The sequence below is a fragment of the Aedes aegypti genome, chromosome 2 (assembly GCF_002204515.2).
Source record: "Aedes aegypti strain LVP_AGWG chromosome 2, AaegL5.0 Primary Assembly, whole genome shotgun sequence".
In the NCBI taxonomy this organism is placed as follows: Eukaryota; Metazoa; Arthropoda; class Insecta; order Diptera; family Culicidae; genus Aedes; species Aedes aegypti.
The window spans coordinates 288,226,838-288,242,547 of record NC_035108.1 but is presented as its reverse complement, the minus strand read 5'-3'; the positions used below and the strand labels follow the sequence as shown (position 1 = coordinate 288,242,547).

Here is a 15,710-nt window from a genome sequence, read left to right as displayed (position 1 = left end):
CGGGAGCTAAAAGACGTGCATGAAAGCTCTACACCCAGACGTTGGCGAAACTACATTGCCTCGTTATGGATGAACGTATGTTAAAGCGGACTTCCGGCAGATTCCGGGGCTCTTGTTTTAAACTGCTCATCATAAATTCGATGTCTCTGAGGAAGTCAGAAAGCAGAAGATGTCAAAGTTTGTCAAAAAATATAAGATTTGGCAAGCAACTTGCTCGTGTGGAAAGCGAAGCACCCCATTCGTGACAAATGGAACGGTCAATAGGCAGGTGTACTCTGAGGAATGCCTCTACTTACTCTACTGCTAAATATTTGTGTGTGTCGCAATTTGATTCCGTACACCCTTTATATCCAATCTTACAACTGAAAAAACTTACAACAAATAAAATAACAGAAATAGCTTAATTTATCAGCTTGTAATGGCTAAATAGCTATAATATAAATTCGACTTTTTTCTCCTTCAAGTATATAGAGTTTTAATTTGAATTGATTTTTGTTCACGATTTGTTTTAGGTAACTGGGTATACTATTACATGTTAAGCTAAAGTTAGGGGTTTACTCATTTCGACTGTTAAAAGCTTCTGTGAACCTGTCAACTATAAGAATTTGAAGTGTGTATGTATAATATCGTCCAAAAATATAGGAAAAGCAGTTATTATTACGTTTGATTACTTATTTGAAAATTACTCAATCAATAGCGAAGAGACTGCAGCAAACCAGAAGTCTTTTCAAAAAAAAAAAAAAAAATCAAAAAGTTAAACCTGAGGAAACTAAAAATGGGGTTTTCTCTGGGTTGACACGAATCGTTTTCAGTAATTCAAAAATATGAGATGCATATTTTTCATTTAGGCAAAAAGGTGTCCTTGTTATTTTTTTTCCCTGAACATGAGTTTTATCGGAAAGGTAACACTTACGATACGTTGATTATTGTTTGCAATCCTTTATCCATATGAAGCTTCTCGGGAATCTCAGAGAGCCAGAAGTCATTTTTCGAGAATCAGAAATCCTTCCGGAAGTCATTACTATAGTATGTACTTATAACTTGAATATCTCTATGTTTCCAAATTCTTATACTACAATGATAATTGAAGAATTGCATCGAAGGTTATTAAAAAATTAAACCACCATCACAGTCCTTATAATTAAAAAAATTAATCAAAGAAGTTAGACCGCCCATATTAATTCGTCCTTCGAAATTCTGTTGACTGTCTGAATTCGAACGTCCTCGAACCGTGTTCACCATCACGCTCCTTTGAGCCAATTATTCCTTTTTCACAATCGTCCGGTGGTGCTGACCTCGCGATTGCCAATACTTGTCTGACACATATTGATTGTTCCAAGATTTTGCCAGCACGCATTCAAGTATAGAAGGAGTTTTCCCTTTGCCCGCCCGCCCGGCTAGTGTTCAACACAAGGGTAGGTACACACTTCGACACTGTCAGTTTTGCCAGAGGGTTACGTAACCTTATGCAAATTTGACTGGTCATTTGCTTGGGATGCCCGGGGGTGACGAATCATTTCTATCCCGTCGAGGTCCGAGTTGAAGGAGTCACTCGCTACCTCCATTCTGGCACGTAAAAGCCACTGTCCAAACAAATTATTGACATGGCAAGGTCTGCGGCGGCTGTCGTCGGGAACACGATTGCGCGGGAAATAGTAATCGCGAACGGCAACAATACCTGTCCCAAGCTTGGTTCATTAATGGCGAAAATAGGTGTGCACTTGCGAATAATGGTGATTAATGGTGATCATTTCATCGGGGCGTTCTTCAGGGGTGGCTGAAATCGATACGCGTGTAGGAAAAGGGGGTAAAATCCATAATGAGACGGTGCATTTATTTAGTCCGGGGATAAACACTATGATTGATCGGAGAGAAAATGCATCGCCGGCAGTTGTTTGACCCTCAGAGTGCAAATATGGGTAAAAAGTTGTGTGGCGCAGTTATTATGCTTCTGAGACCGTAACCTATGTCCTTGAGGAGTGACCAAACTGTTTTTCGTGCAAGGTATACAGTTTCCTGTTTAGTCCGTCTCGTCGGGATTTTCTGCTGTTTTCGCCATTGTCGGTGCTATCCACTTCAGAGTTGAACTGTAAAAAATAATAAAAACAAAATCGTTGAAATGTATGTACCGTAAACCATAAACGATAATCTAAGGGACCGTTCAAAAGAAACAGAATTTCTAAAAAAATGTGAAACAAGTTCACTCTCACATGTAAGTTTTTTTATGGATGGTATACGAATCAATAGCCCCAATGCAGCGGTTTTCAGTTTGTTACACATATTGTTCCGCCAAGCATTGGCAAATGCTCCGCGACAGTTTTGAAAACTTTATAAATGCTTTAAAATATCTCAACTTTTCTCAATAAAATAAGCTTTCAATTAAGTACCGTAAAACGGTTTATCTTTGATAACGCGGGTAACTTTGATAGTGCGTAACCCATCACATACTAAACGAAATATCATAATTTCTGTTAATCGATTAAGCAAAACTAATGCAAAACTGAAGAATATTAGTATGACATTTCATGTAAGAGCTGAATCGAGACCATTTGAGGCTTTCTATACGAATAGTAAAAATTGCCACAATTTTAGCATTTTCGAAACGCTTACAAACAATCTGTTGTACGATCACTATTTGATGTAGTTTTGAATAGTTGGCCACTAGACCTGTTCATAATTGAAAAAATGTCTTGAAATCTTCCGGTCAAGCAATATTTTGAATTCTCATGCTAAGAACAATGTCTGGTCAAATTTTTAGCTCATTTGATAAAGATTACACTATGCTTCAAGTTGAAAAAGTGTTTTTAGGCTTATTTTAAGGTTTGAAAAATCATAACTCAATACTAATTAATCAAAATCACTTGCTTTTACCACCTATTGGAAGCTAATTCTTTTCTGGTAAAGTTTGTCGAACAAGCCAATGAGATTAAATTAAGTTTAAACATTGTTTGATCTAGATATGTTCTCCACGGTACCCAGAAATCACGGTTTTCTAAATATGTATGTTATAAGAAACACACATTGGCATTATTTTTCCAGCCCTTAGTCAACAGGAAACAGACATAATAAATCTATGAAATCATTGACCATTAACAGCTAACATGTTGCTTTAGGCAATAAATTACAAAAAATGCCCAAAGATCGAACAACCCATCCCAACCTGATTATAGTTAAATCGTCCATGACACATGTACCGTCGAATGAATGAATTGAACAAGTTAGCATTGCTTTTTCTTTCCAAGTGATGATTGTTTTGATCGTATTTCACTGACTATTCAGAACGATTTGAAAACAATCATTATCATCGACTGAGAAAAAGCAGTGCTAACGTGTTCATTTTTACATTCCTTGAAGCTCATGGTGGTGTTCTTGGCTCAACCACAGCGGATTTACGAATGTGCTTCCTAATTACCTATTTGTTACAATTTGTTTTCATAAGATAAAAAGTACCTTTAAACGGGATTGAGTTTCAGAAATACTTAGTCATCACGTTCTGGAAATTTAACATCAAAAATTTTCACACAGGTAGGGGAAGTGGTGGTAAAATGAACAGGGGTGGTAAAATGAACACCTTGCCTTTTATCGAGAAAAAACAAATTTCGATTAATTTTTATCACGTACGGGCGATTTATAGCATAAATAAGAGTGTTCGAGTTGATACGTAGGTCAATTGAAGTGAAAATATCAACGAAAACTAAGATTTAAGAAAACCACGTTTGAAAATTAGAACTGACGTAACTTTTAGCTCGGAAGACATGAGGTTTTTCAGTGAGGTGAGTATCGTTATGATATGAGGTCAAATCTGATACTTTTGGAATTCTGTTTGAATGGGTTACAATCATTAATGGATATATTTTCGGTGAAGCAATAAAAATTTTCAGAAATATTTGTTTTACTCGCGTTTTTCCAATGATGTTCATTTTACCACCAACAACTGTTCATTTTACCAACATAGTGCAGGTAAAATGAACATTTCCATCGTTTTTTGCTAGCGACAAAAATATGTGAAAATTCAGCAATTTTAGTCTGAATTTGTGTTGTTGCTATAGATAACATCCCTGTTTTTGATGTTGTGAGATAGAACTATACAAATTCCTCGTTTTTCTATCAGAAACAAGATGATTTCCTTAAGGTGTTCATTTTACCACCCCTTCCCCTATGTTTTTCAGGCAGACGTCATGTATACGCGCTTCATATCAAGAGCTTGAGATCAGCTTGCCATGAACGCACAAAAATAATCGCGCGCTTGAGCACGTGCTTAGATCTCATGTAGCAATGTACTAGCTCAAACGATCACATCTTCACTGGCTCATGCGCCGTCTCATGAGAAACTCCCAATGTGACAGTGCATTTGAGACTCGCAGGCGAAGGTTCCATAAGCAAGGAAAAGGGATCAAACCATGGATTAAACAGTCCGTATGCAGTATGAAAGGATTGACGCGGTTCAGAGCGATTGAAATTCTAGCATTGGAGTTGAAAAACTTGTGTTGGCCACCGAAGAAGCATAAGCATTAGACCTATTCATATTTTCAAAAATGTCTGGAAACTCCCCAGTCAACCAATACTTTGATTTTTCATTGCGAAATGAACTTCTGGCCAAAATTTCACTCAATTTAGAGTAAATTTAGATGTGCTTCAAATCAATTATGTGTTTTTGGGCTATTTTCAAGCTTTGAAAAATCATAACTACCATACGAAACATCAAAATTTGTCGGAAATACTTCTACTTAGTAGTTTATCCAATTCTACGAACTTTTGCCGAACACGATTTTATGATTGGAGCAAGTTTAAACATAGGTAATTTGAATTAATTGATTTGAAGCACATCTAAATTTTCTCCAAATTGACTGATATTTCGACCAGAAGTTCATTTTTACATGAAAAATCAAAATATTGGTTGACTGAGGAGCTTCCAGACATTTGAATAGGTCTATAGGCCACTTATATTTGACAGCCTAGTTATCATAGAACTTAAATACGGTCGCAAATCTCTTAACGAAAGCATTTTCACAAACTGGGACCATTTTTGTAATCTTAGTCAGAAATTTAAATATAACGTTGAACGCCTAGAGTTATGCAATGCCCTACAAATGTTCGTAATTCATTAAATTTTGTTCGATGCATACTCCATTATCAAAGCTACCCCAGAACAGAAAACCGACTTTAGATTATATGAAAATTATGTATCCATTCAAAATAAATCTTTTGGCAATCTATCAACAGCAATCGATAGGTAGGATGCCAGTACATTTTTTAAAAATATAATTTAAAATTCTTTGAAACAGCATGCACAAATATTCAAGTTTTCTTCGAAAAAACTATAAAAGTTACCCATTTTACGGTATTCTAAACCAAAGCAAACCTATAATTTTCAAGAATACAAATTTGGAAAACAAAACAATCCTTAAAGATGAAGAAATCCAATTTTCCACGACAGAATATTTTGAAAATTTCAGAATGTGTATGTTTTGTCGAAATACTTATCCTTGTAAAAAAATTAGGCAATGCAACTACGATAATAATCAAGATATTAACACCGATATACAATATAAGGAATATTTGAGAATTATGAATATTTCTGTGAGTGCTGAACTTGTGGTCAATCCATACAAACACATTAATAAAGGCTCAAAAAGAAATATATCGCTATAGAATCTCGCACAGTTGTAACTGAACTGAAATCAAAAATTGTAAAATTTCCCATGTAAAGCAAATCTGCTATTTTCAAATCACGTTCAACATTCGACGAAAAAACAAATATAATTTCATTTAGAAGCTCAATTGTCACAGTTTAGGCCTGTATAATAAATACTTAATGAAAGATGACGAACATAATTCTTACTCTACTATTTTTTGTAGGAATTATAGTGTCAAGTTAAGGATTTTATAAAATCCTGATTTCAAACAGATTGGTGGTGAGGATAATTTTATTTCAATGCTCAGCGATCCCAAAGCTAAATACCACTGCCTTAGTTGTCCAAATTTAGTTAAATAACATAACCAAAAAATCTTCAATTTTCGCAAGTAATATGATCTTTTTCGCAACGATAGCTTTGTCCTTTCGGCGGCTATGCTAGACAAGAAGATCGTAAAACTGCAGGAAGAGAGCAAGCGAAAAGATGAGAGAATTCTGCAGCTGATGGCTTCCATGAAGCAGGTAAAGTAGCAGTCAAACCCAAAACGAGTACACCATGACTGTGAAACCGTCGTCGTAGAAAAGCCCCGCCAAAGCCAAGAACAACAAGTGGCCCAATGACGGCTGGCACAATGACGTGATCAAAGAACAACTCTCCAGCGAAATATCTCCGAAGTTCAACTACCCGAAACCAGCTACCTGACCAGAAATCAGTCCACCACCACCACCAAAGAAGACCGCATTCAGTGAACACGACCTCATACAAAGTATTCCGGCGAAGAGTCTGAGGTATCGGAGACACCCCCTAAACAGCGTTTTCGTTAATTCTACTCTAAAAAACAAGTTTGATGATTCTCGCACGTATCTTCTTCTTTCTGGCGTTACGTCCCCACTGGGACAGAGCCTGCTTCTCAGCTTAGTGTTCTTATGAGCACTTCCACAGTTATTAACTGACAGCTTACTATGCCAATGTCCATTTTTGCATGCGTATTTCGTGTGGCAGGTACGAAGATACTCTGTGCCCTGGGAAGTCGAGAATATTTCCAACCCGAAAAGATCCTCGACCGGTGGGATTCGAACCCACGACCCTCAGCTTGGTCTTGCTGAATAGCTGCGCGTTTACTCCTACGGCTATCTGGCCCGTATATGGACAACGAAATTAATAGATTCGGAAACAGGGAAAGTGTAGTCCTCTTCTGACGCAAGTACAGCAAGCTAAAAAGCCATTCGAGACGTCTTACACCATCTCACTAATGACGAATTCTCCTCCGTACCCGAAGGAATCTTAGATCACACCACGATATCACAAATCCACAAAAACATCAACCACTCAAACAACAGCAACGTAAGTAACAATGAGAACACCGACGATACTTTACAAAGGCTTTCGCCATCACCAGTGCCGGCATTTCTATTGTCGGTGTTTCTGGAAACAGTCGTGTAGTAGTTTCAGCAATGACTGGTACTGTGGGGCAAGACGCCAAACAAATACCGCCGCGCCTGGTATTCATCCAGTTTATCTCGCTTTCCCATCCCCCGGAGAAGGTCCTTCCAGAACTCATTGAACGAACATTACACAAAGCTCTTCCCCAGTGCCGGCTGTTGTCGGTATTGAAAGTTCTAGCGCAATGGTTTTGACAGCGGCTGGCAATGTGGGGCAAAGCGTCCCACATGCAAGTCCCGTTCACGTACAATCAGCAGCAGAAGTTATTGCGGCACTCTTGTCTCCTACAACTGACATACCCACGATGAGATCATCAACCTCACCGTCTGAAACTCGTATCGCCATCGATGGTCGTTCTGGTTGTTGCTTTACTCTTCAATGGAACATCCGTGGTCTAAGGGACAACATTAGCGAATTTAAACTCCTCAAAGCCGACCTCGATCCTTGCGTGGTAGCACTCCAGGAGACCAAAGTCAGCGAGCATGTCATTCTCCAAGACTTCGTTGGTAAGCAATACCTACACGCTGTTGCTGGCATCAAACACCACGCACCACTGGCAACACGGAGTAGGCCTTGCTATCTAGGAAAGCATACTCTTCTAGCGTGTAGGTACAGATCAACACCTCCATTTCGTCGCTGTACGCATCTTCGCACCTATCCAGGTGATCGTTGTTTCAGTGTATATCACACTGAAGGCAAATAAATGTCAAACCACGATTCTACCCCATTACCCCGAATCCCATTACCCCGAATGCCATTAACCCGAACGCCATTACCCCGAATTCCAAAACCCCCAACGACCCATCACCCCGAATGACATTACCCCGAATTTAAAAATCATGGGGAAATGTCATCAATATCATCATGGCAAGATAATTGTGAATTCGGGGAAATAGCATTCGGGGTGATGGAATTCGGGGTAACGGCACATTCGGGGTAATGGAATTCGAGGTGATGGGATTCGGGGTGATGGGATTCGGGGTAATGGGGTAGAATCCAAACCACACCTTTTTGAAACCTTTTTGAGTAGCTAGAAGCTCGATTTATGGGAAACATTAACGCGAACCATCTCACGTGGGGTCTTTCCCAGGCGAATACGCTTGGCTGGTATATTTCCGATACAACTCTACATAACCAATTCATTGGTGATCTTTAAGGCCGCACGGGACGTCATCATAATCACCCTATCCATTTCAAGAAGCAAATCCCAAGAACCACTCCATATATCGATGCGAAAATGTATCACTATGATTCTATATATGTAGTGCACAACCCGATAAATTTTCAGCTTCATCGGTTCAATAAAACTCGAGATTTGCTTCCGCAAAGTTTTGATGATTATTGTTAGAGTGAGACGAAAGATAGGGAAAATAACACGGTCTCCCGTGTCCCCTTAAAGCTCAAGAATGCATCTTTCAATCATCACAATTTGAAAACTAGTTTTTTTTTTGTTCAAATTTCAATTGATCCCTATGAAAATCTATCATCGTATTTCAGATAGCAAGTACAATGCAATGATAGATTTTCTTGAGCATTGCTTCAATTTTGAGCAAAAAAACTGGTTTTGAAAATTTGTAAAACGATGATGGTTATTTTCCTTTTAACGATGGTTCTAATACTCGTATCGAAAATGCCACCGAATGCCATCAACCCAATTATAATTCCAATACATCGAATGCTGTTGCCCCGAAAGTATAATTACTTTGAATTACATTGGCCCGTGATATTTTAATTGTAATGTAATGTAATGTCATTCGGGATAATGGATCGTCCGGGGATATGGAATTCGGGGTGATGGCATACGTACCAATAGCATTAGGGGTAATGTCATTCGGAATAATGGTGTAGAATCACCTGGTGGACCTTGTCGGAAACATACAAGAGCGATCACTTTACGATTGTGGCGTCCATACCCGGGTAGTACAATCATCAAACGTTACGTCAAAAGTGGCTTTATGATCGAGCTGATTGGTGGCATCACAGCAGAAACCATTCACCCAGATGGCGAGTGAGACGTAGAGAACTTTACGGAAAAGCTTATAGCAGCAGCGAAGAAGCCCATCCCTCGAACACGTTGAACACATTACACGGCCGCCGACTGCAGCGAGCAATTAGTTATATTCAAGTAAACGAACGGGTTTACGGACTGAAGAAGAACTGGCGACGTATTAACCAATATCCGCCCAGCGTCCTAAAAATAGGACAGAAGCCCCGAACGCCCAGCGTCCTATAAATAGGACAGTACTTGTAGTGCAAATATCTTGAAAATAAAGAGGTTTACGAGAAAACTGTCTTCTGCAAAGTTGATCACAGGACTGCTGACTTCCACTTGGTAATTATTTTAATTCAGAATTAACTCACCAGGTGGCGCACGGACGCCAACAAATGTTGCATATATAAGCAACATATGAAACAACTTTCCGACGTACAAATATTTGCTTCGTTTATATCTCAGTCCAGCGATGAGATACAAAATTGGTGTCTTCGACAAAGTTGAACAACTAAATAATACCAATTTGCACAGAACCTTATAAATTCGGAAAACACTCCCAAGATGGCGCTAGTGAGCCAAAACTATATTTGCTTATATCTAAGTCCAATTACGAGATACAAAAATGGTGTCTTCGACAAAGTTTACACAACTAAATAATACCTATTTGCATAGAACCTTATAAATTCGGAAAACACTCCTAAGATGGCGCTAGTGAGCCAAAACTTTATTTGCTTATATCTTAGTCCAGTTATGAGATACAAAAATGGTGTCTTGCATAGAACCTTATAAATTCCGAAAACGCTCCCAAAATGGCGCTAGTGATCCAAAACTTCATTTGCTTATATCTTAGTCCAGTTATTAGATACAAAATTGGTGTCGTCGATAAAGTTGATCAACTAAATGAGACCTATTCGCCTAAAACCTTATTAGCTCGGAAAACACTCAAAGATGGCGCTAATGGTCGAATATTTTGATTGTTCATATCTCAGTTCAGTGATGAGATACGACATTGGTGTCTTCGACAAATGTGTTCAACTAAATGAGATCTATTCACCCGAAAACTTATTAGTTTGGAAAACATTCACTAGATGGCACTAGTGGGCAAAGATTTTATTTTGCTAATATCTCAGTCAAGTGATTAGATACAAAGTTTGTATCTTGGACAATGTTGAACAACTAAATGAATCCTATTCACCTAGAAACTTATTAGTTCGGAAAACACACAAAATGTGGCGCTAGTGGTCAATTTTTTATATATCTTAGTTCAGCGATGAGATTCGAAATTGGTGTCTTGGACAAAAGTGTTCAACTAAATGGGATCTATTCGCCCAGAAACAGTAGTTTGAAAAACTCTACCAAGGTGGCGCTAGTAGACAAACATATTATTTGCTTATATCTCAATTCAGTGATTGAATACAAAGTTAGAGTCTTTGACAAAGTTGAAGAACTAAATGAGACCTATTTACATGGAGACTTATTACTTCGGAAATCACCTACTGGGCAAACATTTTATTCGCTTATATATCAGTCCACTGAATAAATCCAAAGAAAGCTATTCGCCTAAATCATTCTTATTTCGGAAGTCATTCTCATGATGGCACTAGTCGGCAAATATTTCATTCGCCTATATTGAAGTCCTGTGATGAAAAATTTGGTATCTTCGAAAACGATCTCCACCATAGACTTGAAATTTTTTGGTGAAATAAGGTTTAATTTATGGGAATACGACTATGAATAACGAAAATTGAGCTGAATTCCAATTGTGAGATACTTTGGGCGTTAACGGGTTAAAGTGAGAGATCTGCGACTTCAAGCTAAACTCCATCTTTCCAAATAGTGAGATCGGCAGCTGAACAGGAGTTCAAGGATTTTTCGCCTTACACCGGCGAGTGTACATCATCAATATCAACCTAGAAGAACTTCTATGGGTTCTCGACAAAAGGCGAAGTGTCTCAACAGATGCAGTTTTGATAGGCTACCTCTTCTTCAACTTCTCCTTCCTGAATTGCCAGGATTTCGCTCTAGCTGCCGTCCAGCCAATGTCGCTCACTAGCTGCATAGCGAAGCTGTTTGAACGGATCTTCAACCGGCGATTGATCACGGAGCTAGAGTCTAGTGGTCGGCTTGTGAAACGTCGTGCAGGACGAGGCACTGACAACTACTTCGCTGAGCTAGAGAGATCGCTACTTGATAGCTTTCCTAGATTTATTAAAAGCGTAGGATATAAGAATACGAGGTTGCATGATCAACATACTGCAAAACTTCCTCTCGGAGCGAACCCAACAAGTGGCTGTAGGAGGACGATTGTCCCTCGAACAGGCTGGAGAACGGGGTGTCATAGGGTTCAGTGCTATCCGTGACGCTGATCCTCGCTGCAAAATCGGAGTCGAAATTCTTCTATACGCCGATGAGATGCTTGTAGAGCGAAACATGAAGCGGTATTCAAGAAACTTCAGGCAGCCGTGAAAGCAGTCGACAATAGGTCGAAGAGCGTTGGAGTCACCATATCTGCGGCAAAGTTTCTATTGCAGTTCGAAAGCGCGCATCCATCGATCGAACCGCAGTTCCGAAGACCAACCGATTGAAGATCCTGGGAATTACCTTGGATTCAGCATTAACGTTCAAACCTTACTGTCATACAATGAAGAATGCGTGCGTGTCTTTACTTCGGATTTTGCAAATGATCAAGGCCAAGCTTCCCCGTAGCAATCGATCTACTTTGGTACGAGGGCCAGCAACTCTGCAGATCCATGCCACGGCATAGGTACAACAAGATGGTTCGTTTTGCTTCCAAAGCGTTCGTGACCAGTTTGATACTATCGGTCATGGCCGCAACGAGAAATCTGTTATTCGAGCTTCTAGACCAAATTCAAAACCAGATATAAATCCTGCAGAAGCTTCTAGCTATCGTCCAATCAGTTTGCTTTCCTCCATCAGTAAACTTTTTGAAATGGTCATTTTGAACACAATGATTGTCCACATCAACGAAAATTAAATTTTTGCCAATGAACAGTTTGGATTCCGCCATGGACATTCGACCACTCATCAACTTTTATGTGTAACAAATTTGATCCGTTCCAACAAATCTGATGGCTATTCTACTGGTCTTGCTCTTCTAGACATATAAAAAGCATTCGACAGTTTTTGGCATGAAGGTTTGATTGTAAAATTAAAAAACTTTAATTTTCCAACATGCATTGTTAGAATACTTCAAAGTTATCTGTCTAATCGACCACATCAGGTTAATTATCAGAACTCCAGATCTGAAAGACTTCCTGTAAGAGATGGTGTTCCTCAAGGCAGCATTTTGGGACCAATATTATACAATATTTTCACATCTAACTTACCTGAGTTACCTCAGGGATGTCAAAAATCCTTGTTTGCGGATGACACAGGTCTCTTCGCCAAAGGACGAAGTCTGCGTGTCATCTGTAGTCGATTGCAAAAAAGTTTGGATATTTTTTCTTCATACTTGCAAAAATGGAAGATTTCTCCTAATGCTTCCAAAACTCAACTAATAGTTTTCCCACATAAACCAAAAGCTCTTTATTTGGAACCTTCAAGTAGACATGTTGTCACGATGAGAGGGGATCCAATAAATTGGTCGGATGAAGTTCAGTATCTAGGGCTCATGCTAGATAAGAATTTAACTTTCAAAAATCACGTTGCGGGCTTTCAAGCCAAATGCAACGAATATGTAAAATGTCTCTATCCCCTTATTAATAGAAAATCAAAACTTTGCCTTAAGAACAAGCTTTTGATATTCAAACAAATTTTCAGGCCAGCCATGTTGTATGCTGTACCAATATGGACTAGCTGTTGTAATACCAGGATGAAAGCTCTGCAGAGAATTCAAAACAAAATTTTGAAAATGATTCTGATGCTTCCGCCCTGGTATAGTACCAATGAGTTACATAGAATATCCAATGTTGAAACATTGGAACAAATGTCAAATAAAATAATAAATAATTTCAGGCAAAAATCGTTGCAATCATCTATTGCCACGATTAGTGGGTTACATATTTAGGTTAAGTAAATTTAAATCGTTTTTTTTCTTATTAGCAGGTGAAATCAACTCACCTGTAAAAGTTTCTAACTGCTACGGCAAATGAAATATAATATGTTGTTAACAATATGTTAATAAAATCTCAAATTAGTTTTACTAGTATTAGTTTATGATACTTATACAAAATTAATAAAAAAGGATCACTAGATATGATACATACTAAATTCATTAACTTTTACATGAATACATTCCAAATTTATTGAAGTTTTACCTTGAATAACTGGTAAAAAATAAGGTTTGCACTACTCGTAACATGTGTATTTTCACTGGTTGCTCAGTTAATTCTTTTCCTTCCAACTTAGTGGCTACATCACAATTCAACGCAAGGTCTATCTTTCCGTTTGCCCCGTATCCGTAAACTACACTCAACAAACATATTAGCACTTTGCGGTTGACCCAACGGCTCACCAAGCGAAGGTGTGACCCCAGATCGTGCGTTCAAGGTTGATTCCACTGCTGTGGTGACGGTTTGGGTCAACGTCAACACTCGGTAACAGCCCATGTACAAATTATTCAGTGCCAAAAATAAATCGGCAAGTGCCCCTGAGGGGTCCATTCTCGAGCATGTCCTACACCCCACAGTCAATCATTGGTGGTGAATTTTATGTTGCTTGTTTGGCTGTGCGTTCAGCATGACCGCAGCCCATGGCAAACGGTTTAATCCGTTGGTACCTCCTTGCGAATTGATTATCTTGAGCGTAAAACGATTTGCGCTGCAAAAAAACGTCGTAGAAGCAAGCGATGTAATTAGTCTAAGTGCAAACATTACCACTTCCGAAACGGAGGTTCGAATTAATCAATTGAACAAATTGTATGAACATTGGATTGAATGAATAACAGAAACCGTAGCTGCTGGTTAAATAGCAGACATCATACCCGATCGTGATTGAGATGATCTAAGGAGAGCTAGTGGATTTAAGGGGGCAGGATCCGTCATTGGTTTCGGAATTTTCAAAACCAGTTTTTTCGTTCAAAATCAAGAAAATTTACAGGAAAATGTGTTCACTGTATTCTATTCTCCAAACAAAACACAGTGAACATATTTTCATTGAATATTTTTTTTTGTTTTGAACAAAAAAACTGCTTTGGAAGTTTCGATGATGACGATGATTACGATGTCGGAGCGTTGAACGTTAACGAATTTTTAATGGTCATTGTGTAGCCACACCATGGCATGCATTATTCGGAATTAATTTCAAGCTTAATTGTGATAAACACATTTTTTAAAGATTGAATTATACTAGAGGTTAACACTAATAGGCAACTATGAAGCAAGATTATTTTCAAATCCTTCAGCAGGGATATTTTTGGATCCTTGAGCAGGATTCTCTTCGAGACCTGAAACAGGATTCTCTTCGAATCCAGGAGCAGGAGTCTCTTCAAATCCTGGAGCAGGATTCCCTTTGAACCCTGGAGAGTTCTGCAGCAGGAGAGACAAGATTCTCTTCACATCCTAGAGTGGGGTTCTCTTCGAATCCCAGTTGAAGCAGGATTCTCTTAGAATCCTGAAGCAGGATTCTCTTCGAATTCTGGAGCAGGATTATATTCGAGTCCTGGAGCAGGATTCTATTCGAATCCTGTTGCTGGATTCGAAAAGAACCCTGCTTCAGGATTCAAAGAGAATCCTGCATCAAAATTTGAAGAGAATCCTACTCCAGGATTCGAAGAGAATTCTGCTCCAGGATTCGAAAAGAATCCTGCTCCAGGATTCGAAGAGAATCCTGTTTCAGGACTCGAATTGAATCCTGCTCCAAAGAATCTTGTTTCAAGATTCCTAAAGCAGAATTCTCTTCGAATTTTATAATCTAACTCACCTTAATTGTAACCGAAGAATCGGCATCAGATTGCTCTATCTCGGACGGCGTGCTGCAAATAAAATAGCCACTTAATTTAATGCTCGTTATTTAAAACCCCAGTAGCGTAATGGGATCTAACCTTTTCGATTCGGTGGATGCTGCACCCGCAAGCGCCAGCGGAGATTGATCTTGCAGTTTGGACCTTAAACTTTTGACTTCCTGTTGTAGCCGGTCGTTTTCGTCTTCTAAGTAGTCAATCTACGGAAAAACAAAACCGATTTCAGAACAATTCCGAGACTCTTCTGTCCTCGACCATACGCTTTCCAGCTCGAATTCCAGATCATCGATGATAGCGTAAGCTCCGGTCAGGTCTTTCCGCAGTTCATCGCACCTGCTCTGCAGCTCTTGACATCGTTTTTCATATTCTTTCTTTTTCCCGATGTCGGAGATCGTACCTGCAACATACAAGAAGACAAATGCGTCATAAATCGAAATTTGCGTAATTAAAGAGCACCGGCCGCGAGTCGGTTTGGGGGCAGCCTTCAATGGTTTCGATTCAATCTACCAACAGAGACAGACTTCGGTGAGACCTTCTTGGGACTTTGGGCTATACTTGACCGGCAAGACAACAGTCAGTCGTAGAGCAGCGCCAGAGGTTGATGTCATGCTGACTGGTCGGTCGGTGCATTCTCTTTTGACCTGATTTGGGAGGTTCGATTTGTGCTCTAGAAGGTGAATAAGGAGAGCAGTTTTTTTGCGCACTCTACTTTCTTCTT

The 15,710-nt window shown here is 39.1% G+C and overlaps 1 long non-coding RNA gene across 1 annotated transcript; it reads right to left on the bottom strand.

Annotated features, from left to right (window-relative positions):
• Positions 1 to 1,801: 1,801 nt before the first annotated feature.
• Positions 1,802 to 15,416, bottom strand: LOC110676633. The gene is made up of 4 exons (XR_002500589.1): positions 15,253 to 15,416; positions 15,074 to 15,192; positions 14,953 to 15,004; positions 1,802 to 2,087 (listed from the first exon to the last, which is right to left on the bottom strand). It is a non-coding gene; the product is annotated as an uncharacterized LOC110676633 (long non-coding RNA).
• Positions 15,417 to 15,710: the final 294 nt, after the last annotated feature.